Below are 26,731 nucleotides of genomic sequence, written 5' to 3'. Positions count from 1 at the left end.
ACCTGCAGGCCAAGGCCTTTCTCCAGCCCACACCAGATCCTGCCTCTGGTCACTCCTCTTTGCTGGGCCCACAGAGCCCTGTGTACACTGGCCTGCCTGCCCCCAACTTCTTCAGGCAACACCCCAGCTAGTTCCTCCCAGCTCCTAATGTCATCCGCTGCCCTCCCAGATCCTTTCACTTGGCTTGCTCCTGTCCACCCTTGAGGTCTTAGTTTAGACATCTCTACCTCCTGGAAGCTCCCTCTGCCTGTTGCCCCCTCTAGGCTGGGATTTGCTCCTCTCCTTTGTGCTTTCCAATGCGCTGTGTGGCCCCATCCTGAAACACTGCACTGCAGGGCCCTCTCGTAATGGCAGGGACCGTCCTTCTTACCCTCCACCGACTCTGCAGTAACAGCCCAATCGGCAGGAAGGTTGGTGAAGCCACAACTCTGCTCTCAACATGAGGGGCCTTTCCAGGGAGGGAGGAGGGGACAAGGAGGCCTGGGGAAAAGCTGATGGCAGAGGCAGCTATGTCAAGACATGGTCAGGATGCTGTGCCCAGGACCCCTCCTCCCTGGCCATCAGTAGTGACTGCGCTCAGGGAATGTCCAAGGTGGCACTGCTGGAGGAGATGTGAGCAGAAGGTGTGAGGCCTAAACAGGCCCAGCCTGCCTGTTGGCCTCTATCTCTTTCCTCTGGGCATGGGGCCTTGAGGAACATCAGCACTTGTGACCACGAAGATGGAGGTGACACACTAAGGATAGCAGAAAAATGGATGGGGTCCCGATGGCCTGGGCCCCAGCCCTGGACTGCCTACCTCCACATAGCAGTGGGCATGGCTGCTGTGCCTGGCCCATGGAGCAAGTCCCGGGGGAGATTTTCCACTCTCCTGGGATGTCGTGGCTCCTCACTGTGGACATGAGGCATCTCCTCCCCACTGCCCACCCCCCCAACCTGTGCCATCATCCCTGCTCTGGAGACCCCACTCCAGGCACAGTCCTAGGCCGGGAGCACAGTCAGGAGGTCCCCAGGCTCTATGAGTGTCTGTTATTTTATGGTGTAACCTTCAGTCTGGGTTGAGGCTCCCTTAGTTCTCCCCAGCCCTGGAGGAGGGGTTAGTGTGTGATCGCTGACTCTTGTCTGGCCCTACTCCCCTTGGTTGTGGGCTGCCATGGAAACCCACTGACCACAAGGCTTGTCCCCTGACCCTGAGGAGGCAGTCCCCTGACCCAGCCTCCTGAGGTCATCTGGACCCGGAGTTGGGGGCCGTGAGCTGGGGGGTGTGAGCTGGTGGTCGTGAGCCAGGCTCAGCCTCTGAAGTCCAAGCCCAGAGGTGCGCATTTGGCTGATCCACCAGACTGTTGGGTCCTAGACCGTCTGGCAGGACACGGGACTTACAGCCCAAGGCCTGGCTGGGGCTGGGCCCCGTTTTTCAATGTCAGCACTTTGCTCCCTGTTTCTCAACACTAAAGACCCTGTCAACACCTTGGAAAAGACCAGGGGATGCTGGCAGCTAAGGAAGCCTCTTGGAGCTTGAAGAGCTATGTCCCCTGATAATGATGGTAGGCACTGGGCAGCCAGGTCTGCAACCTTTAACCAACACAATGACTGGGTAAACAAAATGGCATTCCTTTATTTGGTTGACAGCTTTTAAAAAATTGCTCAAATGCCCAGTCTGGTTTAAAGTTCAGTCCCATTTGGAATCAGGAAGAGTCTCCCCAGACCCCAGGTGTGGCTGGCTCCTGTCTGCAGAGAGGGGCTCATTGTCCTCCTGGGTGTGGGTCGTGGCTCCTCCTTCTGGCCAGAACAGCACTCTGGCTGGCGCTCTGAGCTGGTTGTAGGTTCCACGCGGTCCAGTCTAGTGTCCACACTGAAGTGACCCCCACCATGCTGGGCACCTCTGTAGCCACACAGCCTTCTGGGTCCTCCTTACAGCATGTGGAATCAGGGCAGGTCAGGAAAACCAAGCCTTAGTGACCTCCTCAGCCTGCCTATGCAAGGTGGCCAAGGGGCAGGTGTGTGCCCAGGTGGCCATAGGGCCACTCGCCCTTCATTGACTTTACTTAGCTTGTGATGGTTCTCCTGCTCCGAAGCAGAAACATGAAGAAGGGTTTTTCTCTTTATTCTCCTTCCCAGAATCCTTTGGTGCAGGCAGGGTCAAGTTTTTCCCTTCTCTTTTCCTACCCAGACCTCACTTAAATAAAAATTCCTTACAGAGTCCAACTCACCAAGCCTGGCCATCAGCAGACTCCTAAAAATGATTCAGGAAGGTAGACCCTCTTCTTTCAGAACCAAAGCCTAGGTTGCTACCTCCTGGGATTGCAGCAAAAGCCTTGCTACAGAACCAGGAGCTGATGATTACCTGCACCACCTCTTTCATTTTTTCTAGAACAAACCAGAATGCTTCCATATCAACTTAGCCATAATGTCAGGCCACCACTCTCTCCACTTGTGTTGCGGGAAGTCAGGAACCCCAAATGGAGGGACCGGCTGAAGCCATAGCAGAATAATTGTGGATTGTGAAGATTTCATGGACATTTATTAGTTCCCCAAATTAATACTTTTATAATTTCTTACGCCTGTCTTTACTGCAATCTCTGAACATAAATTGTGAAGATTTCATGGACACTTATCACTTCCCCAATCAATACCCTTGTGATTTCCTATGCCTGTCTTTACTTTAATCTCTTAATCCCATCATTTTTGTAAGCTGAGGAGGATGTATGTCACCTCAGGACCCTGTGATGATTGCGTTAACTGCACAAATTGTTTGTAGAGCATGTGTGTTTGAACAATATGAAATCTGGGCACCTTGAAAAAAGAACAGGATAACAGCAATGTTCAGGGAGCAAGAGAGATAACCTTAAACTCTGACCGCTGGTGAGCCAGGCAGAACAGAGCCATATTTTTCTTCTTTCAAAAGCAAATGGGAGAAATATTGCTAAATTTTTTTTCTCAGCAAGGAACATCCCTGAGAAAGAGAATGTGTCCCTGAGGGTAGGCCTCCGAAATGGCTGCTTCGGGGGGCGGCCGTCTTTTATGGTCAAAGCTGTAGGGATGAAATAAGCCCCAGTCTCCCATAGTGCTCCCAGGCTTATTAGGACGAGGAAATTCCCACCTAATAAATTTTGGTCAGACCGGTTGTCTGCTCTCAGACCCTGTCTCCTGATAAGATGTTATCAATGAAAATGCATGCCCGAAACTTCATTAGCAATTTTAATTTCGCTCCGTCCTGTGGTCCTGTGATCTCGCCCTGCCTCCATTTGCCTTGTGATATCTTATTATCTTGTGAAGCATGTGATCTCTGTGACCCACACCCTATTCATACACTCCCCCTCCCCTTTTGAAAATCACTAATAAAAACTTGCTGGTTTTACGGCTCGGGGGGCATCACGGTACCTGCCGACATGTGATGTCTCCCCCAGACACCCAGCTTTAAAATTTCTCTCTTTTGTACTCTGTCCCTTTATTTCTCAGACCGGCCGACACTTACGGAAAATAGAAAAGAACCTACGTGAAATATTGGGGGTGAATTTTGCCCTATGTCTGGCTGAATTTCCCCCAATACAGTTGTATTCCTGGGTTTGTTCCCTTGCTCCCAGATGGCTTTTTCACATGGAAACTGGCTGGTCCGAGACCTTTGTGTGAATTCTCCTTTGTGGAATTCACCATGGTGGTGAATATTACCCTAAGTCCATGAAGACATCAAAGCCCTATCCCGCCCTGAAACCACTGGTCCTTGCTCTTGTGTATGGATTCAGAGCCCTGCTACCAGCTCCTCTATACCTCCACACTCTTCAGCCAGGGACAGCATTTTAGTCCCCTTCCTGTTCCCAGCCCAGTCTCCTGGGAAGCAATTCTTGCCCTCTCTGTTACCCCATTCTGCTAATAGGGTGCCCAAGTCCCCACAGTTACTCCTCTGCCTTCCCCACTGTCAGGGTCCCAAGTGCCTGGGTTTCTGCATTGGTGACTATTTTGAGCTAATTCTTAGTTCCCATCCCCCTCAACTTCACCTGCTCTAACTTCCTAAGTCTATGTATCCCCAGAAACCTAAACAGCTTAAGGATGCTTTAACCCCTTAACAAGGATGTTTTGCATCTCAGAAAACCCAATCCCTGATCCTTACAAAAGTGGCATTTCTGAAAAATTTTGAAGTCAGACACCTTAGCTTGGATTCCATTACCCCACCCAGGGGAACCTGTGAACCAGACCATAAAGAGGCAGGATTGTCCCAAGCAGGGCCTTCCTTTGAAGGCCTTTTTTGTTGGCATTCCTGCTCAGAAAACTCCCTCCTGCATCACCCACTGAGGTTTACATAAGGCCCTCCACCAGGTCTTCTCTGACCTGTGGGAGTCGAGTCCTGAGGCTGCTGGGGAGTCTGAATGACCAATACATGGACCCTGTCACTGCCTCCACCCATCCCCAGCTCTATACCCCAGCTTCCAACTGGGACAGCTGGCCTCACTTTCAATGGGGCCCAGCTGTGCTGCTTGAGTCTCTGATTTTGGCTCCCGTCCAGCCCCACTGACTTCTTGCAGCTTGTGACTCCACATACAATATTCAGGACCAACAAGATTTCAGGTAACCTTCAGGAGACTCCAGAAAATCCAAAGTGAAAACAGAGCCTGAAGACCCATGAAGAATTCAGCTAGAGGAAATGCCCTTCTCACCCATGGATGTTTCTGGTTGGTCAGAGACAAATGTTTTGTGATCACTTTTGAGATTTCTTGAATCTTTTGAATATCCTTATGCTATCCCCTTCTCTGTTCTTAGCTGAGAAGCATTTAAATTGCACAGGGACTCTGCACTTGACTGCGAGATAGTGAAAACGCAGGGAGCCAGAGCTCCCATCAGCAGCCACTGTGGAGGGGCAGGGAGAGGAACCGCAGAAGGTTGAGTAGGCGGTTGCAGCTGTGAACAGAAGAGGAAGCTGTGATGCAGGGGCAGGCGAGCCCCAAAATTGGGGCTTAGCCCAGGAAGGTTCTTGAGTTCGCTCAGGAAATAATTTGAGGGTGAGCCGGTGGTAGAAGAAAACAGCTTCATTAGGCAGCAGTTTTTCAGCTCCGTGACTGTCCCTGCAGAGCCGGGCTACCCTGTAACCAGCATGTCAAGAGTAGCAGCTCAGGGACAGTTCCACAGTCATTTTGACACCCACTTTTGATCACATGCCAATTGAGGGGTAGATTATGCAGAAATGTCTGGAAAAGGGGTGAGAACTTCTGGGCATTGCCATAGCAACGGTAAACTGTCATGGCACTGGTGGGCATGTCTTATGGAGAGAGAGGTGCTTTTGGTGCCTCTTCTGTGTCAGCCAGTCTTCAATCTGGTCTGAAGTTGAGTCCTGCCTCCTACTTCAACAGGCCTGAGATCCCAAGGCACAAGCAAGAAAGGGACCATGGGGAATGGACCCAAGATCAGAAACAGGGACAGGACCTAACTGGCAAGAGTCCTGTCACTCAGGGGGACAGGGGACAAGGAGTGAGAAGTGACTGCGATGGGGAGCTGGGGTGACATGGGGGCAGATTTGGAGAATGGCTGGTCCATGCAGAGGAAATGTCCAATGGGGCACCTTGTTCCATTGGAGACGGTAATGTGGGAGATGCTCACCAATTCCGAGCCTGATGGGCAAGAGTGAAGCATCCAAAGTCACGGCTCATTCTCCATTTCCTGGATCTAGACACCGAGTCGCAGAGGCTCCTTGAGGCTCAGACTTGAATGTTCTTTGGGGATGCTATGGGATGAGGATGGAAATTCCATTAGTGGTGTGGGGCCCAGCTAAGGCTGGGCAGGCAAAGAAGACGCAGAGGTAGGTGAAGGGCAATCTGCCCTCCTCCACCCTTTCTCTCCTTTGTGGAATTTTGCTCAGCATTGCCCAGCAGACACATTTTCAAGGGAAGGACTTCAGCCCCAAATTTTCCCACTCAGACCAGTGTCAGCTTGAGGCTCCTCTTTCCCAAGCCCAGAAATTTTCTCTCTTAAAAAGAAAAGATTCAAGCTCCCTAGCAAGCATAGAAAAAGGATAGGCACCCTTTAGAAGAAAGACACCAGTGTCATCAGCTAATTCCATGGTGAAGTTCTTAAGATCTTCCCCCGAGGATCCCTGCCCCACTCCTGCCTCCATTTACCAATACTTCCTGAACTCTGAGGTGGGGGAACCCTGTGGGCTGGCGGGTAGAGGGGGATCTCAAGGTAGCCTCTTTTCCTTTAACTCCTTATTGTATTGGGGGCCCTGATGTGGCAGTGATGGTGCAGTTAGCTAGGAAAGAAAATGGGGCTGGGACTCTCGTGCTAAAGCTGGAAAGAGGTCAGGGTGAGCCGCCATCCAAAATCCCCAAAATGCTCGGGGGCCAGGGCAGACAGGTGTGACAGCCCTGCCTGTGCCTGGGCACCTAACTAAAGGCCTGTCTGGAAACCCTGCTCTCTCCCTGCTGCCCATTGCTAGACTGGCCACTGTCTAGTAAACCCCATAGGTTCACTGTGCACAGCACCACACTTCCCACTCCATCAGAGGCCGGGGACCACGCCTCTCTCTCCCCCACCCCCAGAGTCCCCTCTGCACTGTCTGGCCCTCGAGGGCAGCAGGCCTGTGCCTGGGTAGGGGAGCAGGACTACACATTTTTGGTTCTTCTTCTCCCTGCCTCTGGGGGTTCAGGCTCAAATGAAACTTGTGTTGCATCCCATTTCACAGATTGCTTAGCATACCATCTGTCAGGGGGCAAGCAGTGGCCGGCCCAGGCCCAGAATGGATTTTCTACCAGGGCCCAACAGGCCCTCTCCCCAGTGAGCAGCTCCCCCACAGGACAGCTCTATTCTGTCCTGGATGAGAGACAAGGAGGTTTGCTAGGACCCCACCCCAATCCCACCCCACTTGAGACTTGGTGCCTTCCCAAGTGCTGTCATCCACCCACTCATCCATTCAACAAATACTCACTGGCCACTGTCTATGTGGGCCTGTTCTAGAAGCTGGGGCACAACATGGTCGAGAATGACCACAACCCTGCATGGAGCTTCCCTTCTAAGGAAGCAAGAGAGATACCCAACAAAGAGAAGAGGTGGATGAGATAAATTCAGACAATGATAAGTGCTGTGAAGAAAATACGGGGACCAGTGTGACGGGGCAGCCTTGGGCATGGGCCCAGGAGCCACAGGAACTCAGAGAAGACCTTTTCAAGGGGGATGTCTAAGCTGAGCTGGAGGCATGAGGATGAGCCAGTAGTGCATAGGAGAAAAAGTGTTTCAGGAGCAGCCAGACAGTTTTTGTTCTGGGAATGGATCTATACCTCCTGTGGCTGGAGTAGCAGAAGATCTCACAGGGAGAAAGGGAGAGAGGCCCGGGGGAGGAGGAATGGAGGGTGGAGCAGAGGCCTCCTCCTTAAGGAGAAGCAGCTGGCTGTCCTGGCCTCCTGAGAGGCCTCTCTGGACAGTGTCTGCCTGGCTTGTCTCTGATGGGATCCCTGCCCACGTCCTCTCACCAGGAGCAGCCCCTGCTGCCCTTGGCTCAAACTAGTATCACAAGAGAAGAAGCACAACAGCTTAAACCAAGCCCTGGCTAAAATCACATCTGAGTTCCTGTCCCCTACTTCCTACTCTGTTCTGTTCCCTCCTTAAACCATAAGACAATTTTAAGAATAATCTATTAATCCCTCATTGTTCGGTTCAATCCCACGTGTCTTTACCGACCACCTGGGATGTGCCCTGTTTTCAGGCATGCCAGAGCCTGGCTGTGGTCCCCAGCTCTAGGCCCTGGAGGGGACGTCCTACCTTCTCTCCCTGTACCCTAAACCTGACCACTTCCCTCCTCAGTTCTGACCTCTGAGCTGAGCTGGCAGGGATAATGACGGATTCTATGTCCCCATGGTCTTGTATGCAAAGCAGTGACTCCAAAGCTCTCAGCCCATCCAATTTAGACAAGAGGTCTGACTTAGGAAGCCTCTTGGATCTGTCTCCTACAGTGTCCGAGCCTACACCCTTCCTGAGAGGACTTTCTCTTGCTGGTCCCCTCACCCCTGACCCTGGGTTGCCTGAGGCTTCTCTACATTCCCTTGAGGTCCCTTGAGGGCCCTAAGCACCCAGTCTAACCCCTTCATCACCCCTGGAGAACTCATCGCTTCCACCCAGAGATGCCTGCCATCAATCACCCTGTCATCTGCTGTGAGAGCAAATGTCATCGCTGCCTCCAGCAGGTGCCAGGCTTATTCAGTATCCATTAATATTGAACCATCAGCCACCATTACATACGCAGGCAAGTAGCATGTAGGCCAGCTTCCCTGATTGCTACCAAAACCCTTCATTTATCCCCCCAGGTCAGGAGCGGGGTGGTGGGGCAGAAGGCCTTGTCCTCAAGAAGTTTATCATCTTGCTAGAAAGAAAAACAATGCCTAGGGAACTCTTAGAGAGTAAAACAGAGTGACGCCTAAACAGAGCATAATAAAGGCTAAATGAATCTGGGCTGCAAAAAAAGTGGACTGGGGAGACTGTGCGGGCTGGAGTGGACAAAAGGGGTTTCGTGAAGGGGAAGGGCTCCAGCCAGGCCTTAAAGAGTGGACAGAGAATGAGAAAGAAAAGTGGGAAGTCGCAGATTCCTAGATACCAAAGAATAAAAAATGTCGCAGCACTCTTGAATGACACCATGGAATCCCAGCACCGGGCAGAGGACGATCCTGCGGGAAATGAGGCTTTGCCTCTGTGGTCCTCTGTGTGCCTCCAAAGCCTGTGGTGGTTGGCCTGTGAGTCCACACCAGCTGAGAGCTGCTGGGATAAGGAACAGGTCGGGAGAGGCTCTGGCTGCAGGAGCTCAGGTCACTGGATTTGGGGACAGGCAGAGGGAGACAGGCAGTGTGTGTCCACCTTAGTTTCCAGGGAAGAGGTGCTTACCGCCTGCCTGGGAATGGGCTGACATGGACTGTGGTTGGTGCAGGCAGGCAGGCAGCAGGTAGGGAGGGGAGGGCAGGAGTTGGAGCCACAGCCAGAGACAAGGCCCCCAGAGTAGGCAGCCTGCAGAGCTACAAAAGAGTGGCTGCAGAAGACAGGTTTCTACTGGATTGCTGAACCTTTGGTCACATGTGGTCCAAAAGTGTGGCCTCATCTCCCAGGCATCCTTCCCCCCTGCCCCCCAGGCCCAATGCCCGTCCCTCAGCCTCCCTGAGCTGGCCTGAACCGCCATGGAGGTCTGCATCTTCTCAGGCTGCTTCTCTCGGCCTCCCCCTCGCTATCTCCTTAGCCCCTTCATTCACTTGCTCCTGGATTCCAGGATCTCCAGCTCCAGATCAATCCACACTTAGCAAGCGTCCACTGCCGCCCTCTCCACAGGCCTGAGGCTGTTTCTGGTCACACAGCAGTTCCATTCTATCCCTCCCACCCCATGCCTGGAGATGTGCATTTCAGCCCCAGTGTTTTCATCCTACTCTCCTGTACATCCTCAGTTCCATTGCAAGCTGCAAGACACAGTGGGGCTCTGAGACCAAACGCAAAGGCTGGACGAATGGCTCTAAGCTGCTGGGAGTGAAGCGTGAATCAGGGCAGTTTTTCAACCAAAATAGGAAAAAAATACAAATCAGCATCAAACTGCATGAGATTCTGATGGCCACCAACCCTGCGACAATCAGTGTTCAGGAAGACATAGAAAGGCATTCAAAAAGAGGGAAGCAACAACAAAATTGATCTGCCTAATCTGACAACTGACAGGCCTGGGACGTAGCAGAAAAGGCAAGTATGTAATAATCTCTCCACAAGTGCCACCAGACTAGAAAAGCAAGTGTTGACACGGAGTGGTTGGCGTGGAGTATCGATGAAGGCGAGTGGAAGAACTCAGGCGTTGGCCTTGGTCAGTGGTGAGTGGCCACAACAGAGTAAAAACTCTGCAGCAAGATAAGAGACTAGGAGGTGCCCACAGGTCGGTTAAACACACAGTTCTACTGTACATAGATAAGCAAACAGCTGCAGCAAAGCTGTGTCTTCCTTAATCACGATATCCCATCTTATTAATTGCCCTGAAATGTCCCCAAAGCTTCCTAGAAGGCTGCCCTTCCAGGGGCATCACTTTTCTGGGTGATTAGTTCAATGCGTCGTCCCTGAGCATGGCCACTCCCACCCACCCTCGGGATGAAATGTCCTTCTCTTGGCTCCGACTGCCATCTCTCTCATCTGGATGAGACGCCGAGGTGCGGCTCTTTGTTAAGACACCTAGCAGCGTCCTCAAATATAGAGTTTTCAAATCCACAGAGAGAGGAAAGGAACTGGGCTCATTCTCCAAAGTGACAGACCCTGGAGTAGGAGGGCTCTGTGACGGGGCATTGAGGCTCCCGATGCCCACATAATAATATTTAATGCTGTGGTGGCAGAGTGGGCCCCAAATATACCCCTAAAATACCTCATTTCAGGAAGAGGAATGATGATGAAATGTGGTCATTGGTAAGGAAAAATATCAAAAGGAACTGTTTGAAGAGCAAAAACTCCACAGGAAGCCTTGGAGAATACTTGAAAATGAAAAAAACAAAACAAAGCAAAACAAAACAAAAAGTGTCCTGCAGAACAAAAAGACTAGGCCCATAACTGGATGTCACAGGCAGCTAAATGCAGAGCCTTAGAGGCCACTGGGAGCAGGGAGCCTGCTGGGAAAGAGGGCTGGAGAGGGGGCCTCATTCCCTACCCACACCTGAGGGGCTCCTCACAGACCTCAGAAGCAGGAATTAAAGAATGTTCAGGGCTACAGAAGGGTTCCATCAGCCTAGAATGAGAGCGGGACACACAGAACCCCAGACACATACATTTTGCAAATGAATGACAGACGTCCATCCAGTCTGCCGATGACACACAGAGGTGAGGGAGAAGCAACATGGAGCACCCTGTCCAAATCGGCCCTCTCACATCCAGAGCCTGGCCACCCTGGGTTGTCTTCCAGAAACCTTAGACACTTTAGCCAGGAGTGATGCCTCTACCCTTCTTGCCAGAACTTGGGCAAAGCCCTGGTCACAGATGATGTACACCCAAGAACTTTGAGCGCTAGAACCCTCTTTACCCACCATAGGCACTGTGACTATTGTTAATTTAACACTATTGTGGAAGCCTCAGAATCCTTTTTCTGGTCCAGACATTGCAAGGCCTCAGGAACATTTGCCCCCAAAACCCGCAGCAGGGCTGTTTTGAATCCACTGCACATCTTTGGGTATATTACAAAAAGGTATCCCCCTCTGGGTGGATCCAGGGCAGCTGGCACCCTGCTCAGCCTGCTGCTTGGGGCTGGGTCTCTGCCCCACAGATGAGCCCCCCAGTGCAGGGTGCAACTTGCAGAGCCATGGGTGGAGAGCAGAGGCTTCCGGAGGGGAAATGGCCTTTCATGTTTACGGTGTGGTTGACCATCTGGATGGAGGGCAGGGGACCAGGACAGAGGCGGAGGCTCTTTCCCCTGAGCAGGGGACAGGAAGGATCACCACCACTTTGACAGTTGCCGTTTCTGGCTGACCACAGGGTGGACCAACATCTATTACAGGTGACTGCAGAAGTGACTGGCCTCGAACCCCAGTGGAATTGCTTCATGTTAGTCTTTTTGGTTTTAAGTCAATTTTTGATGCAAGTAGAACAAACACACAGAAAAATGCACACACGTGTCATAAATTTCCAGGCCAGTGCATTTCAACGACTGACTAGACCCACGTGACTAGCATCTAGGTCAGCAATCAGAATAGTACCAGCCTCCCTCCCTGGACTTTCCTGTGACCTCCCTCCCCAAACATAATCATTAACCTGGAATCTAACCCCACAGATTACGTTTGCCTGTTTTTTGAACCTTACACAAATGATTGCTAATAATATTTAGCCCTTTTATGTGGGACAGTTAGGTTTGGAAGCTGTATCATGCAGTTGTATTCCATTGTAGATATACACAATTTATTTATCCATTATACTGTTAACGGGCATTCAGGCAGTTTGACTTTTCAACCTTTTTTTTCTGATTACAAAGATAATCAAATAGTCATTGTAAAAAAAAAAAAAGAAAAAAGTTCCCGTTTTCCAACCTCATGGAGGGCTCCAGGGTCTCTCTGGGTTCTCAACATCCAGGCTTCCCTTCCTTCTTTCACTTCTTGGAGCTACTCTCACCAGCATCCACATCGCTGGGCCTTTGTCCCTACAGCTCAGCTCAGCCTCCTTACAATCCCCAACCCAGGCTAGTGTCCGCTCTGCCTTCCCACCCCAGCTCCACAGGCACTCAGGCTGCAGGAAAGCTGCTTCTGCACAGCCACAGCGCCAGGAACCTCTGCCTCCCTCTCCAGCTGGGCCTCGGGGCCTACCCTTCCACTTGCTTTGATCAGCTGCCTCACCTCTTGCAACCTCCTCTGGGCTTTTTGCAACCACTAGCCAGACACTCAGAAAATATCCTCAGCAGCTATTTCACTGAGGAAAGTAGGGCCCAGAGCCCAGCGGCCTTCGCCTGCCTCCTGACCTTCCCATGTGCCAGTTGACAGGGCCTCCTCTCTCCCAAGGTCTGGCCCTGGACCCTTCTCCCCAGCCTCTCCAGGATTTGAGTCCTGCAGTCTTCTCCCTCGATCCAGAAATCCTCAACCCCTCTCCTCTCTAGGGCATCTTCCACTAAGGCTGCTAGTGGGCCACTCCTTCCTTCCCTCCTGGGGGCACCAATGCGCCCTCCACTCACCCCACAGCAGCAGCTTGTGCTGAGCTCACCATCAGCCTTGCTAAATCCACAGGACACTGCTCAGGCCTCCAGCACATAATATTTAGGTGGCATTTGACATTGTCACCCATGCTCTCTGTTGAGACTTGTCCCTTAACTTCCTGGAGTGCCACTTTTCCTAATTGCTCTCTTTCTACACCCGACCCCACCATTTTTTCACCCTTTTTTAACGAGTCCCTCCACCTGCCTCTTAATGACAACTTTCTCCAAAATTCTGGGTTAATCTCTTTCCTTGTGGGGCTTCTCTCTTAAGACAGAATGTGGGAAACTCTCACACCTCTCCCATCCCTGGTCCCACCCTTCTCCCAGAATTCAGGCCTCCTATCCAGCCGTTCTACCTAGAGGTCTCAGAAGGGCCTCAGAATCTCAGGGAGTTTCCTTTTGAATCAAAGCATATTAGAATTTTGCATTTAGGAAATAAGCCAACAAGTGTTTTCGCAATACAAGCTACCCAATGTAGAGCTCGGCAAAACCTTGGCGGATGGGCTGCAGAGCAAACAGCCTGTCCTTCCCGAGCCTCCAGGGCGCGAGTCATCCTAGGTGAGGTGCGCTTCCCAAAGTGCCTGAAAGGTGCATTAGAATTGCTGGCAGAGCATGAGGTTTTTCCATTTACGGAGAGGAAACCTGGAATTAAGAGGTTGAGAAACGACACTGGAGAGAAGGACTGTATCCGCCAGGGAGCCAGCAGGAGCCGAGACCCTACCAAACCAGGTATTTTTGGCAGAGCTCAGTGATCTGACTCTTTATCATGACAAAAGTTTGGACCTGCTGCCTTGAGTAGAAGACAACCTGAAAGAGCAAGGGTGTGCAAGGTGGGTAAAGAAGGTTCCATATACAATGAACAGACTCAGAGAGGGCAGCCAGGCCAGAGCCATGCCTTCCCCTGAGGGATGCAGGCAGCCCACGCCAGCCAGCAGGGAGATGCCTGGAGAGATATCTCTCCGACTTCATTCTCCTGGCGCAGCCAGTGCCTCTCCAATGCAAATGCAAGATATTGGGCACAGGGATCTTGCTGGGAACAGGCCCTGGAGAAGAATGTGAGAAAGAGCAGAAACAGGGGGACTACATCAGCACCATTCAAGACACCCAAGACAGACTGAGGATCGTCATGGACACTGCAGTAGGGACCAGGAAGTAAACTAGAAGGACCCAGTGACCTTCCTGGAGCCTTCGTCCCTTCCCCTTATTGACCCTCCTTTTGTATTGTCTGGACGAATTGCCAATGAAGCCCTCACTTGAAAGGGTCTGTGTGTTTGTACCACTGCAGGGAAGGCTAAGGGAAAGGCAGGGGTGGGCAGGATCCAGAGAGCCTGCCTTCCTCCCACCTCAATGCCATCCCTAAACTGTCTGAAAAGTGTCACCTGGCTAAGCAAGAAAGCCACTAGAGGCATGGGGTAAAGATGAAACAGGCAGGTCCCTGGGGGCTGGGTTTTTAAGGAGGAAGAAATCTGAGACAGAAAGATGATGTTTCAAAAATTTGTAAGGGTAAGAGAAATGGTTTACCAAAAGCAAAACCCCAAAGCAGGGCTGAGCATGTGTGTTTCTGAGTGCAGAACTGTTACCAGTGGGGTGGTCAGAGGAGGCATGCTGGAACCTGTCTTATTGAATGCTATTTTCAATGGGGAAATGGAATACACAAAAGAGAAATGACAACAGTGGGTGGTTAGATTTTCAACCACAGGGAGAGAAGCTGCAGAAGGACCAGCCCAGGGCGCAGGGAAGATTCCGAGTGGACAATTGTAAGGTGTGGCCCTGAGATAAGGAGGAGGATCCGGGTGCCGCTGAGCACAGGAGGCCAATAGAATGATGGAGGACGAACAACCAAGCAAAATATAGCCTCATCTGACCCTTCACCCAAGCAAGGTGCTTCCGCACAGGAAACCCACTCACTCTGTTGTCGGTGAAGCAAGATGTTACAAGGCTTTTTCTAGTCCAGAGAAGGGTGTCAGGCAGCTGGGGATGGGGGTGTTCTAGAAAGAAGAGGGCTGGGCTGAGCTGTGTGTAGCATCTATCCAGTCTTTTAAGGATATGTCGGCAGGGATCATGAATCAGCCTACGAATACTACAATATCAGGGCTAAGGCATCCCTTGGGCTGCAAGAACCCATTGAATAAAGCAGGTAAGCTCTTCTGTCTGTAGAGTATTCTATGCTAAAAATAAATTTGAAGAAGGGTTTAGATCCACTCAGAGAGAGCCCTATAAGGATAATGGAGGGAGCAGTGGGACCCAGCTGGGAGCTCAGCAGCAGAGAGGCCTAGTCCTGTGGCTGAACTGCAAGTCTGTCCTTCGTGCCCCTGCCCTGGCAGAAGCTCTAGCTATGGCCTTTCTTACAGTTCAGGCCACACAGTGTGCATAGCATTGCTAGCTGCAGGCTCTTCCTGTGTGTGGTGAATGAAAGGCAGGCAAAGGTTTGTGAAAAACCAGAATGGTTTCCAGGCAACTGTGAGACTGCTGGTCCCAGCAGAAAGCAGTGTGCACTCATGAGCTGAGCCCAAGGCTCCAGAATGGGCCGTGACCAAGGCCAAGCCCCGGGAGGGGTGGCTGGGGGGTGTGGCCAGGCAAAAAGTCACTCCACACTTCCAGTTCATGGCCCAGCCTCAAGACACACCTCCCAACCCCCAATAAACCACTGGTGCTCTCTGCGAGGCCCTTCTGAGAACCCTAACTGCTCAAACCTCCAGCATTTGTGCAGTGGGGAGGTGGGGAGGAAAAAGGAAGGAGCCCTATTCTCCGCAACGGTGTCCCTTCTTTCCCCTCAAAGGAGCCCCTTGGAGTTTAACTGCAGGTGAGGTGAGCACACGTCCACGTTCCCACTCCCGACCTTGGAAGCAGATCCACTTCCAGGACTTTCTGCTTTCCACCCTTCCACCCTGGACCCTCTTCTAAGCAGCTTTGCACTTTCCCCGCCTGTAATTCTCCCCTACCATGACCTACTGCGGCTCCTCGGGGGCCACCTGCAGACTGGAAGAGTAGATCTTCCTTCCAGCGTCCTCTTTTCCCACCATTGTCTCACTCCCATGCCTCACTTCGTGTTCTCCTTCTCTCCCCTTCCCTGCTGGGAGAAGAAAGGGGCAACACCCCATCACCTTCTGGCTGGCTTTCACCCAGCCTTGAGGGCATCCCAAAGGCTTTCCAGGACAAAAGGAGGAAAATATTTCCACCAGTGACTTTCCACACCCCCACAAATGGCTCCTGCCTCTAGCCATTCCAAAAAGACCATTCCAGACTCAGAGCAGCCCACCTGCCCAAGCGGATGTTAGGCGGACAAGCCAAAGGCTCTAGGTCATCTCCAGCTTCCTTTGGAACCTAAAAAGCAGAACTTGATTGCAATTGTCATGCTGATGGACATGAGTGCATAGGGGACCTGCCACACCCACACCTCAAGGGACAGGGAATGAAGACCAGAATAGTCAAGCCAAATGACGAAGACCAGGATACTCAAGTCAAATGACAAGGTTGGTGGTAGAGGGAATGGGACTGGTGAAAAAGCAGGTGACACTAAAAAGTGGAGCTCAATCTGAAAAGTAAAATGTGGGAGAGGGCCAGTGTGTCGAGGTGGAAGGAAAGGCAGCCTCCCTGAGAGCCACAGAGTGAGCCCAGGCCATCACCACCCACCTCCACCCAGGCTCTTCTGCACCACTGACCCACCATTGCCCCCTGGACCTCTTCTTTCTCATGCTTCAGAGTGGCCCAACGACAGTAAGAAGCCATCAGAGGGACTGCTGCCGTCTAACGGGATCCCCTAAGACTTGGTGGAACCAGATGTGTCTAGTGATTGCCTTGCAGTAGCCCTGACTTCTTTGGGGGTCACATTTTCCTCGGGGTATGACTGTCTTCCAGCCCTGCCACTGTGTTCATCTACCTCTTCCCTCAGAAATGTCCTGGGGCTTCTGCTCCTCTGTGTTCACCATGTCTGGCTCCTCACGGAACCCTGTCTCTTGGCACTGTATCTGCTCCACCCGTTCCTCTTTAGCCTTCTTGTTTCTCTGTACTTGCATTCAGTGGGCGAGGGCCAAAATCCAGAGCTGGTCACAAAGGAGAGTGCCATAATCCTGGGGATAGAGCCTTGTGATATCTGAGGACAGATGTCCCCTGCTCTTTACCCTGCCCTTCCCCTTGGCTGGGTAGCAGCCTGTGAGCCCAGAGGGGATTGGGAAGGCAGGCCACGTTGCATGAGGAAGCCGCAGACACTTGCTTCCTGGCGTCTCTTCCCCTTATCCAAAATCTGTCTTTCCCTGAGGGTGGCTCCTCTTCCAAGTCTTCTGAAATTTACAGTAAGGCTCTTCTCTTTTCTATCTTCCCTCAGGCAAGGCCTCCAGGACTGTGCCTTACTGGCTTCTTTCCTCCCGCTCCTGACCATTCTAACCCCTCTTGGTGATGCTTCCTCTTCCTCTTGGAGCCCTCTCATGCCACATGACCATCTCCTTCCCATCTTCATCTATCAACAACCCGATGTACTTCCACATTTACATCCCCACAGGAGCTTATTAGAAGAATGCCTAGCACATAGTAGATGCTCAATAAATATTTGTTGAATGAATGAATGGAGAGCTCTGGCCTCAGACTCACCAGTTTTATCTCTGCCCCATAGGGCTCAGCCTAAACAATTGTTATCAACCCCCAAGGGGACTTGTTGCTCATCTCCACTTCTGCAACCCATCCCCACAGCCAAACCTTGAACCCAGCATTACCTGTGGATCCCCCGCCTTGGCTTCCCACCACTCCCTTCTCTGGAAACACGTTATGGCTGCTCATCCCAACTTGAAGCTCTTCAGTTACATATCATGTTTTTCTCTACCTCATGGTCAATCTGTTTAACACCCTTGGTTCCCTTTTCTTTAAGCTGGGCTTGCCTTGCTGGTCTCCAGCCTTGGAACAGTGGAACCTTTGATTTTCTCAAGTCTTATACTTTAGCTCTGCTAAGAGAAAAATGCATAACTACCAGTTTCTTCCATCACAAATGTATAGTTCACAGCTCAGCAGGGCAGGGCCCCCTCTGCTGCTGCCTACCAGTCAGTTTTGCTAATTCCTGCTGGCCCTTTTCCCCCAATTCCCAGAGTTTATCATTACCCTCAAACTCTCGTCCCTATCAGTTGACAACATCCACTCTTAGTTCACTGATAAACACCTCGGCCATCAATTGTGAACTCCCCACTAGCCCTCCAGCCTCACGTCATCCGTCCATGTCTCCCATTACCTCCAATGTGCTCCTTGCCCTTTTGTAGGGTTATGCCTTTCCCTGGGCTTTGGGACATGCCAGCCTTTCTGCTCACCCCAGGCTGGCCCTGCAGCCAAGTATCCCTCTCCCCAGATTTATGTTAAGTTCCTTCTGCCCTCACCTCCCTCCCCCACAGCCTACCTCCCATTAGATTTAAACCTTCCCTCCACTATCCCCCTTCCTTAAGCTAGCGTCCTCTTTCAAAATTGCCATTTATCAGAATTATCTGGAGGATCTTCCCAATCTATGGAAGGCCCGCCCACCCTTCCTGTCCATTTCATCTGGCATAATTGGCCTCCTCTCCCACCAGCTCATGGGTCTCATCCCCCAGAGACTCAGTCCCCTCTTCGTTGCCACATCCTACAACCTTTCCTTTTCCTTTTTATTACAGAAGAAATCCATGTTTATTTCAAGAACACTGAAGAGTCAAATGTGTGAGTTCCTCTCACCCTGCCCTGAATGGTGTTAAAGGTGGAGCATGTGTCCTTCCAGAGTTTACTACACGCAAACATAATGTAGTTTTATGCACATAAGTAGGAGTTGGTTTCAAAAACATATATGAGATCCCAGTACACATATTATTCTGCACCTTGCTTCATTTCAAGCCATGTACCAACATGGTTCCACATCAGATCAGTGTACATGCCCAGCCACACTCTGTGAGACTGCACTGCACCCCATTCTGTGGATGTGCCATGAGTGTAAGGGCTCCCCATTTAGCAGGCACTCAGGTTGTTCCCCATGTTTTTAAACACTGCCAGGCTGCCACAACTATCCCTTTATGCTTATCCTCACGGCGTTCTGTATTATTTCTGTTGGAGAGAGTCTCAAAAATGGCTCTGCTTTGTATTTCTATTTAAATATTTTTTGTTAGATGGCCCTCCAGAAAGGCTGCACCAGCTTTAAAACCCTCGGTTCCCTTTTCTTTATCCTGGGTGTGCACTTTACCTCAGCCCTCGAGGGTGCCTCTGCCCACACCTGGGCCAGCACCCAATAACGTTTCCCTCGTGGCATCTGCAGCAACAGCCCTGCCCGCCCCTTCCAACTCTGCCCCCAGCCCCCAGCAATGGCACAGACATTTCTCGTTACGTTACTCCTTTGGTCTTCTTCTCGAACCTCCTCTCACTCCCCCTCCCCCTGATACTGGGCCATCTTCCTCTGCCAGCCCTTCACTGTTGTTCTGTAAGTTTCTCTGGGCTTCCTCCCCCGTCACCTTTATGCCCATGACAGTCAGACGGGCCTCCCACTCCCTCTGCGCCTCACCCCTCTTCTCTCCCTGGGCCACCTCGCCTCGTGGTACAGGGCAGCCAAGTCATCCAAACCAACTGCCCAATGAACGAGGGCTACACAGGTGAGTGTGCGGAAAAGGAGAGAACTCACATCGACCCTGGCATTCATGCATTCTACAAATATTTATTGAGTACCTATTAAGTGCCAGAGGCCGGGAAAGATGTTCAGCTCAATTAGGTGAGGTCTGTCTTGGAGGCGAGGGAGACATTAATCAAATAATCACACAAATCAATGTTGGGTTTCAAATTGTGCTGGGTGCTATGAGGGAGTGGCTCACAGACATGTCCCTGGCAGCTGCCTTGCCTGAAGGAAACGTGTTATCCAGGGAATGGCATTGGAACTGAGACCTGAACAGAGGGCAGGGTTTGATCAGATGAAGCAGAGGATGAAGAGCTCTCCATGTTGCTACAGCAGGCCTGGGCCAGAGGGCCGTGAGGCACTTCATAGAGGCCTTGAGAAGAGGCCTGGGAAGCCCGGGGTAGGATGGCAGGCGGTGGGGGAGAGGAATGTGTATTTATGAGACACGTGCTCTTGGCCCTGCCTGCATTTCTGGCCAATCTAGAAATAACAACAGGAAAGCACTCACTCCCGGCACTGGCCCCTCTGAGACCAGGAGACCTTGGGTTCAGCATGCACTGATGGAGAAGAAGCAGGATGCAGAGGCCTTTACCCCCTCTCTCACTGATTACATGGTTATAGCCCTACACTCTGCCTTTGCAGATGCCATGCTTACCCTTAGCTGGACACTCAGATGCCTCCTACCAGTAACTGGAGAGAGAAAGTAAGCCTCTGGGTCGCAGCAAGGGGGACAGGCAAGGGTCAGGACAGCTTGGCTTTTGACCAATCCACACTTGCCTAGCTAAGCCTACCTCTGGCTTCCAGAGGCATGCCCCCACCATGTCCGGGAATGTGTGCCAGGCAGTGCTTTCTTGCTGGATGCATGGGGAAGGGTTCTAGTTTTTCATTCACTTCATGTGTTCTGCTCTTGGAGTCAGGGCACCTCTCAATAGAGGCTAAGAAATGCTGATCCCTGTGGATAAGAGAGCCACTTAACTTGGCCATCGGCCACTGAGCCCATCATCCATCTAAAGTCTCTCCAAATACTGGTCAGATGGAGGTTTCCACAGCTGCCATTCTAAATGACAGGACATGTGACCGAGTCTGGAGCCCCATCCCAGCTACCCCTCAGCCTTCCTTCCAGCCAAGGACAACCCACTCTGCCCAGAGAGGCCACATTGCCCTCCAGCCAAGGGACCCCCTCCTTTCCGCCCTAGGAAAGAAGTTCTGTCCTCTAACCCCAAGGAGACTGCATATCCTTCACCACCTCCACTGAAGTTTCTAATGTTAGATGGTCCTTCTCTTCACAGCACCTGCCCAAGTCGGTGTTTAGATGCCTCGAGCCTGATCCTTCCAACTAACATAGAAATGCCAAGGCCCGGCATACTTCCCTGGCCATCCTACACCCTTGTTGAAAGCCAGAGTCTCATGGACTTAAAAATTCTCAAAAATGAAGCCAGCTAGCTTCATTTTAAGTCTTCATTTTAAGTCTCATGGACTTAAAAGTTCTCAAAAATGAAGCTTCTACCCCCATGCCACAGCGGCCCTGCACAGATTAGTAAGCCCACTGTGACTCTGCTTAGTCCACCCTCCTGCCCATCCGCACTGATCACCAACCACTAAGCCCTGCCTGCGGGAGTCCAAGGAACTCACTAGGTCTCTGACTCAACCTCTAGTGAAGAGGGGGTTTCCCAGGAGTGAAGTACCTATGAGGGTTACTGCCCCTTCTTTCTGGATTTTGGCTCTGAAAGTGTGGAATAAGAGAGCGCACAGTGACTCTTCCACTTCTCAATCCAAGAGAACTCCATACAGTTCTGTTCTATTCCAATGACCTCTGATCAGAAGGAAAATGGCTATTGCAATAACACAGCACTGAGTGATTCTGAAAGAATCAAGCCAGGCCCTTTTGGAGATCAAAGCTTTCAGGAATTAATGCTCAGTTAATTCACGGAGAAAATGATGTGTGGGTAATTTCTGGAATCTTTTCACCTGGGCAGACACATGACTCCCACCAGAGCTCTCCCACCTGTTGCTTTGGGTGCCAGCCAGAAAGCATTGTCCCAGCCTGGGCTGGGTTCTAGCCTTGGGTCAAACGGGCTACAGTGCCAATGAAGATGGTACTCAGCGACCTTGGTTCACCAGCAGAACCTGAGAAACCCTCTTCTACCTGAAAGGAGGAGCAGCCCCTTGAGGGCAGCACCTGCCATTGAGTGTGGAGCCAGGCCACCCTGTCCTTACAAAACTCTGCAATGTTTGATAGAGAGTAGACATCTGAGGGTATAAAGTACTTTTCCTGTGCATCTTCTCAATTCCCAGGTAGTCTCAGTGAGCTCGAACTATTCACCCAGAGAAGACAGTATGAGCTAGCTTTACCCTGGGCCCCTGACCAGGCCTGGTGGTGGCAGCTCCAACTCCATGCAGACAGGAGCTGGGCTGCCCTACCTGGAGAAGCTAGCCACCTACTCTGCCCAGGAATATCTTGGGTGTCCCCAGAAGCCCTGCTCCTTCCAAAGTTGAAAGCAATGGTGATCTGCTGAAGACACTGGAACTCCACAGGAAACTGCTGAGCAAAGGAGGCAAGGAAAAGGATATTCTTGGAATATCCAGAAAACCAAGTCGGGAGGGAGATGCTTAAGGGAAGAGAAGGGGCTATCTCCTAGGGAGTGGTCTAGAATCTTCCCATCACTGACACCCAACTTCTGCCCATTATCGGAGGTGCATCTGTCCCTTGGTGAGGGACAGGTAAGGAGGACTCCAGCAGAGCCTCAGCAAACAAGAGCTGTCTGCCTGCTGCAGGGGAGGGTGTATGTGTGACAGGGAGGGTTGGAGAAGGGGCTGCCTTCCACCACCTGTAGTCCTAGGAATCCATGGACACCCTTATTGTGGCTGCGGGCCAGTGTTCCAGGGACACTTGTCCTGGGGTGGGAGGAAGGAGCTGTGAAGATGCCAGCCTACTAGGGACAGGGGTAGGACCAGGTGTGCAGCCTGGAACAAGGGACAGAAGGAGGAAGCAGCACCATCAGCACTTTTTCCTTAACACCTGGGTGTGGGTTTGGGTGTGCATTTCTTAGGCAAAGAGGCATCTCAGTGCATGTTTTAAGCTGCCATCTCCTCCTTTTAAGCCTCCTAGTTAATATCTGCTATGTGAATTATTTACTGGGAACAGATGTTAGAGTTTAAAGAGCACTGAGCAGAGATTTTTGGCTAATCAATTTATTTTAACAGGTTTAAGTCTTTGCTACACACCCAATTGGAGATTTCCCCGCCACTGGAAGCCTGTGCTCCTACAAGCCTGTGTTACACATATTTCCAGCTCGCCCCAAGCTTGTTTCCTGCTCTTTAGCCCCTCCCCATCCTGGCCAAAGTGCCTCCTTCTCTTGGTATTCTATTTGATCTGCAGAAGTCTAATTTGACCTGGAGAAAGAATTTTTCCTTCTAACATCAGTCCTCAGGTTGGACTAAATGGTCACTCAGTGAGATCTGGCCATGTCCTTCTAGGCTTTGAGTCATGTTTGCTGAAGCCATGCCAGTAAAATATTTCTGGGATTGAGAAGAAGTCAGCCTGACATTTTAAACAAACAAGGGCTGCAAGACTAAAAGACCCATCTCTGCCTCTCCCCAGGGGCGTTTCTCACTGGGTGGGTAGGGAGGGCTTCGAAGCAGCCTGTGAAGTGTGGGCAGCTTGAAACACACGAGGCAGCAAATCCGAACAGGCAAAGGCCTCACTCTCCAGTGCAGTCTGGGAGGACTGATCAGGGAAGAACAGATCAGGGTGAAGAACAGAAAGGTGAGCTCTGATCCTGGAACTTCTTCCCTGCGCTCTGCCAGCTCCCACCTCGCCACCACCCTGGGTTCTGGAACCACGCCAAGCAGGGCAGAAACCGAAGTGCTTTTGGAAGTCCACAGGGATTCCCACACCCACCACAGCCCAATTTCATCTGCCCGCAGTTGCTCCCTGAACTCAGTGGCTCTGCCACAGCAGGGAGATGGTCTGAAGGACAGGCGTGGGGGCAGAAGAAGGTGAGTCATAGTGGGGTGATGCGCCTCACTACTAATCTATCTTCCCAACATCAATTCCACCCAGGGCCGTGGGCGAGGATCCCCTGGTGGTTCCGTACCATGAGGTTCTGTAGTTGCAGGGTGTGGTCTCCTCCTGCAAGTCCATCTTTACGCAGAAGGCTAAGGGAGGAGGTGGCCAAGAGGCTTGCTTCTGTTTTTGCCTGACTCCCCTGGGGTTTCACTGTCCCAGGACCCCCTTTGACATAGCTATCTTATGTTTGGGGCTAAGGTTCGTCTGTGGGTCCCACTGTAAATATTTATTGGAGACAAGTATCCAAGGAAGGAAGAAAACAGCAATAACTGAATATGTGGGTTTGCCACCCACAGGATGAGGCCAGGGAGGGTTTCTGTACAGGAACAGGTAGCTTGGGCTTGCAAGAGTCATACAAGGAGTGATGCCTTCAGACAGCTGACTCCCACGTTCCATTTTCCCTGCACAGGTAGGGAACCATCACATACTTGACTTTGCCTCCCCAGAGGCCAACTGATGGGGAGGAATGGGCTTCCCTCGCTTCTTCCCAGGCAGAGCTGAGGTGACTGCATGGGGCTGGGGGCTCTGCCTCTCGCTGAAGTCCAGAAGAAAACATGCCTATGGCCTCAGACATGACAGAGTCTCCCTTGGCCTCGGCCAGTATTTGAGAGTCTTAACCCCAACTGCAGAGGTGCCTGTGAGAGGGGTTCTTGTTCCCAGCCCCTAACACAGATGCCATCAGGGACCACTGTCCAGAATTCTCTGATAGTTCTGGAGGGTTTTTGGAGCCCTAATCCCACTGTTTCTTTTCTGTTCTGCTTGTAACAGAGCTCATCTTTTGGGGACTTCTTTCAGTGGGCAAAGCAAGGGGTCATTGTCTGAGTGGGAGCCTGGGCCTCTGCCACATGGGCCAGGAAAAGCTCCCTAGGGTCCTTCTGCCCAGAGGGAATTTGGCCAGGCAGGTGAGGGAGAGTCTGCCTCCGAAAAGGGTCTGAGAAGCAGTCATATTGACCCAACCTTTGCGTGTGGCTTATTGACAGCATCAGCACCCATAGCCCTGATCCACATCAGAGACTCCCCACTTCAAAGCTCTTAAAGCCCTCACAGCACACATGAGTTCCTGTGGTCCTGGGGCACCCAGTTGCCTCAGGTCTTTGCTAGGGTCTGTTTCCTGGGCCTTGTTGGGACCAAAGTTTCTGCCACAGCCAATGAAACAAGACCAAGAGGAGAACAGCACAGCATCCAGGGAAGGAGGGGGCCTGGAGGCCAACAAGGGCCATTGCCCCTGGTGGGCGGGCAGCTCCAGAGAGCACCAATGGCTGAGAGGCTCAAGTCCCCAGCAAGGCGGCAAGGCCCTTCACTTCTTTCCAAACCTAAGGCTCTATGCACCATCAGGACCATTTGATCCATGCAATTGGTTTCCACCTCAAAGACGTTTCCCTTTCAACTCTAAACTCGGCAGGGCAGGCAGGCTCAGGGCCCCTTTACTTTATGAAATTAACCAAGGCTGACTAGACAGGCAAGGATATGTAGTCTCCATACATTTTTTTTTAGGGAGCAAGAAGATACTTTTGTTGCCGGGGGGTCGGGGGGTGGGGGTCTTACGCCATGGCCCATAGACAATCGATGCCCACCCAGAAATCCTTTGTGGTTCAGGAGGAGGGGAATTTCCTGCCGGCTCTTGCATTCCTCAAAGGTATATACAATTAGCTATAAGTGTGAACAAATGGGGCCTGCTCAGGGGCCATTCTCCAGTAGTTAAAGCTCAAATTGATCTACTTCCTTGGATGCATTCTAAGATTTCACTTAGTTTCCCACCCTTTCTCTAACCCACTGCTGATACAGATCCTATTTATGTGCCTCTGGTTCTGGTTCTGGACTTCTTTAACATCTAGTAAGTATGTGCATTGCCAGTGCCAACTATGTGTCAGTTCCATGCCAGGAGCTGCAGGAGGGCCCAGTGGGTAATGAGGCATTCCCTACCCTTTAGGGAGTCTGCCTTTGGGTTGGGAAAGCAGGTAAACTTTAAGGGCACAGCACTGCCTCAGCGACCTTGCACGTATCCACATGTGCCACACAGGCAGTCTTGAACCACAGCTAATCTGAATCAAGGCCACAGGAGCAAGGCCTTGACATCCTGTGATCCTCCCAGACCACCAGAGGATGGGAGGCTGGAAGTCCCTGCTCTGAGGCCATCTCCTACTAGCACCTTCTCCCCTGGGAGGCTACCATGAGGCAGTTTCTTATCCTCTCTGGGTTCTAGCTAGAGAATATCACAATGGAAAGAACGACTTTCCAAATTTCAGGATGAAAAAACTGAGGCACGAATAGTCACACTGCTGGATTCAAGCCCTGGTACCCAGAACTTTTGGAACTCAGGGGCAGACTCAAATTTTCCTCTGGTTTGTTATGCAAATGAAGGCATTCCTCTGGGTATCTTAGTAGAGAGCCAGTTAAGACCCCAAACTTCCCCTCTTCCCTTTGCTGACAGATTGCAGCACCCCTTTGCTGACAGATTGCCTGGTCAGGAACTGTCCCCCAAATGTAGTTGAGGACTGATAGCAAAAAGCTAATGAGACCACTGGTGCTGGGTGGCTTCTGGGAGCACGTCCCCTTCCTCTTCCCCTCCCCACCCTCCCCCATCCTGTCATCCTATGGCAGCCCCTCCTATTATTATTTAATAGCCCTGGCTGGCACCTGCCCCCCAACTGGAGTTCATCAGTGTTGAAATCTGATAGAAGCCCATCCATTTTTTTGCTTTTCTCAACCCCCAGGCCCCTCTCTGGTGAGCAGCCGCTGACTTCTGCTCTGTAAGAGCACGCTTTAATGCATTCTGAGTATCACACATTCTCCTTTTTGCCTCTCGCCACAGACCCCAAGGCATCTCCCCAAGATGACCACAGTTGTCCCTGAAGAAGCAGTCACAGCAAGCTCACTTCACAGGAACCAAGCTGTGGGCTGATCCTACAGACTTGAAAAGACAACTCAAAAAGGTATAAAGTTGCCAGATCCTCACCCCCAAAGTGTGGCACAATATTAACGCCTCTAGGCAGGCACGACTGCGTGCCTTCCATTTGGGGCGTGAGTCCTGCCTCCCTGGGCTGAGTGGCCTCCATGCCAACATGCTCTGACTAACGTGATGCCCCTGCAATGCCTGCGACCCTGCTGAGGCACAGCCCACCTCCTCTCCCTCTGGGACCAAGGGGTCGGCGAACTGAGAAGTTTTGGGGGTCTCCCTCCAGGTTTCCCAGCCTCCAGGAAAGCATCTCCCGGCCCCGCATCATCCCGCGTCCCCGTCCGAGGGCCCTTCTGGCAATCAAGGCCCGTATTCACCCTCAGAGAGGGAGTTACGGTTCTGCCAGCTCCAACCCTCTAAAGGCCGTGCGGCAGGACGGAGGCAGCCTTTAAGAACAGCAGTTACTCCAAGGCCGCAGCGCGTGGACAGCGGGCGTGTGGGGAGGGACCTGGT

General features: G+C 51.7%; 1 long non-coding RNA gene across 1 annotated transcript; it reads right to left on the bottom strand.

The window, feature by feature from the left end:
• Window positions 1–1,588: 1,588 nt before the first annotated feature.
• Window positions 1,589–26,731, bottom strand: LOC134810293 (uncharacterized). Its single transcript, XR_010157981.1, has 3 exons — window positions 26,444–26,731; window positions 5,587–5,710; window positions 1,589–5,341 (listed from the first exon to the last, which is right to left on the bottom strand). It is a non-coding gene; the product is annotated as an uncharacterized LOC134810293 (long non-coding RNA).

Source organism: Pan troglodytes, chromosome 5 (assembly GCF_028858775.2).
Source record: "Pan troglodytes isolate AG18354 chromosome 5, NHGRI_mPanTro3-v2.0_pri, whole genome shotgun sequence".
Taxonomy (NCBI): Eukaryota; Metazoa; Chordata; class Mammalia; order Primates; family Hominidae; genus Pan; species Pan troglodytes.
The sequence above is the reverse complement of the archived record's forward strand: the minus strand, read 5'-3'. Positions and strand labels throughout refer to the sequence as shown.